This window comes from Tupaia chinensis, unplaced genomic scaffold (assembly GCF_000334495.1).
Source record: "Tupaia chinensis unplaced genomic scaffold, TupChi_1.0 Scaffold141887_1, whole genome shotgun sequence".
Taxonomy (NCBI): Eukaryota; Metazoa; Chordata; class Mammalia; order Scandentia; family Tupaiidae; genus Tupaia; species Tupaia belangeri.
In genome coordinates, this window is record NW_006201743.1 from 488,807 (window position 1) to 491,496 (window position 2,690).

At 43.8% G+C, this 2,690-nt stretch overlaps 1 pseudogene; it reads left to right on the forward strand.

Annotated features, from left to right (window-relative positions):
- Window positions 1-349: 349 nt before the first annotated feature.
- On the forward strand, window positions 350-1,086 carry LOC102479962 (microtubule-associated protein RP/EB family member 1 pseudogene; annotated as a pseudogene).
- Window positions 1,087-2,690: the final 1,604 nt, after the last annotated feature.

Here is a 2,690-nt window from a genome sequence, read left to right on the forward strand (position 1 = left end):
CAAAGTGGGAAGGCGTTCAGAGCTTGTTCAGAGCAGGCAGTGGAAGTCCTGGTGTCTGATCCCCAACCACGTGGCTATCAAGAGGCAGAGCACCTAGTACAGGTTTAGCAGTCTTAGATCACAGCAGAGCCTGTGTGGAGCCCGCAGTTGGGGTGGCATCTGTTCGATCTCCCAACTTCCTGTTAGGGATAGGGGCAGTGCTGTCCTCAGTGGGCCAGCTTGGAAACGTTATCCTAAAAGCTCAGCCCCCAGCTGCTGCTCAGCCATTTCAATAATGCCATAGGAGGAGACGAAGATGAAACCAGAGCGGGGCGCGTGCAGTGGATGCAGTCCTCACCGACAGCCGAAGATGGCAGTGAACCTGTACTGGACCTCAGTCACCAGTGATACTCTAATTCGATGTGGCATGCTAGCCTGGATCACTGAATCTCCACAGCTGAATCTGACAAAGATGAAGAGTTGTGCTCAGGGGCAGCTTATTGTCAGTTTATGGACATGCTGTTCCCTGGCTCTGATGCCTTGAAGGAAGTGATGTTCCAAGCAAAGCTAGAACACGAATACATCCAGAAATTCAAAATACTACAAGCAGGTTTTAAGAGCATGGGTGTGGGAAAAAATAATTCCTGTGGACAAATTAGTGAAAGGAAAGTTTCAGGAATTTGTTCGGTGGTTCAAGAAGGTTTTGGATACACTATGATGGAAGACTATGACCCTGTAGCTGCCAGACAAGGTCAAGAAACTGCAGTGGCCCCCTCCCCTGTTGCTCCAGCTCTGAATAAACCCAAGAAACCTCTCAGCTCTAGCAATGCAGCCCCACAGAGGCCCATTTCAACACAGAGAACTTCTGCAACTCCTAGGGCTGGCCCAGGGGTGGTGTGAAAAAATCCTGGTGTGGGCAGTGGGGGTGACAAAGCAGCTGAATTGATGCAGCAGGTCAAAGTACTGAAGCTTCCTGTCGAAGACTTGGAGAAAGAGAGAGATTTCCACCTTGGAAAGTGAAGGAACATTGAATTGATTTGCCAGGAGAATAGGGGGGGAAATGGCCCTGTATTGCAGAGGATTATAGACATTCTCTATAGAGAATGATTTGATACCTGATGAAGGGGCCCACAGGAGGAACAGGAAGAGTATTAGCAGCCTGGACCAGCAAAGACATCTGAATTCTTCACTCCAAATCGTGGGCTTCACTGTAAAATACTCTCTTTTATTATTCTTAGAGGAGTCACTGGTTTCTTTACGTAAGAAAAAGTACCTCTTCTTAAAGTGCACTTTGCAGAATTTTTGCTCCTTTTCCAATAGTTTGAGTTAAGAGCTTGTACCTTGTAGCAGAGCAGTATTAACATCTAGTTGGTTCACCTGAGGAACAGAGGCTGACCACGGGGCTCCCGTGGGGATGCTGGCCATGCTGATGCTGGGAAGGGGTTTTATGTAAGAGCTGAGGTGGTGACCTCAGGAGAGAAATGTAAAGACCGAAGTGAATTTCAAGCTAAGGTGAAGTCTTGGCAGAGAACATTTTAAAAAATAAATGGCTTACGAGTATTTAAAATATGCTTCCACATTTCAAATAGAAAATATAACACAACAGGAGATTTTAGTGTTAGACCTTGTGTCTGGGAAGGAAGGGCCAGACCTAGGAACCTTTGAAACCTGCTGTTGCAGGCCTTGCAGGACTGCTTGAATCTTCACAGGCCTCCACTTTGAGCCAAAAAGAAAATTTTAAAAGTTGCACTGTGAAGCATTTGGTGCCATCGGCCAATAGCATCCCTACCAAAAAGCAAGAGGCATTGTTGCCTGTACGAATAGAAGGCATATTTCAGCCTTGAGTTGAAGAGCTCAATTTTCATCAAGCATTTATCTGACATATCCCCTAAATTTTCTATATGTTGTGATTTTTTCATCATCATAATCATATTGTTATTATTTATACATTCAATCATTACACATCATTTAGTTTATAAAGATATTTTACCCAACATGATATGTGCCACACAGCAGGCGAATTGAGAATGCTATATGTGACATCACCAATAGGCAACAAATCATATCTGTGTCCCACGAATGTCTTATTTCTCCATTTTTCCCCTAATTTCACTTCCTGTACTCTTCCCCTCTCCCTCTCTCCTTCCACTTTGTCCCCAGTGTCCATAACAATTTTCAATGTTTTCATGTCCTCCAGTCTTTCGGTCTCTACTGCAGAGTGTAGACAGTCAGTATATGTTAAGTGGAGACATACAATGTCTCTCTTTCATAGCCTAACTTGCTTCACTCAGCAATAAATCTCCATGTTTGTCCACTTTTTATCAAATGCCAGGGTCTTTTTTTTTTTTTAATGGCTGAATAGTATTCCATGGAGTATATGTGCCACACTTTTTCAATCCATTTATCTATTTGTGGACATTTGGGTTGGTTCCATGTCTTAGTATTCGTGAATAATGCCACAATAAATATAGCTGTGGAAGCACTTTTCCAACAGAGCATTCTCCTGTCCTTTAGGTAGATACCCAGGAGTGGAATGCTGGATTACACGGTAGTTCTATTTGAAGGTCTTTGAGTAACCTCCATATTGTTCTCCACAGTGGCTGGACCAATTTACATTTCCACCAACAATGTAGGAGAGTTCCCCTTTTGCCATATCTCCACCAGCACTTGTCAATTTTTTTTTAATCTTCACCATTCTGACTGGGGTTAGG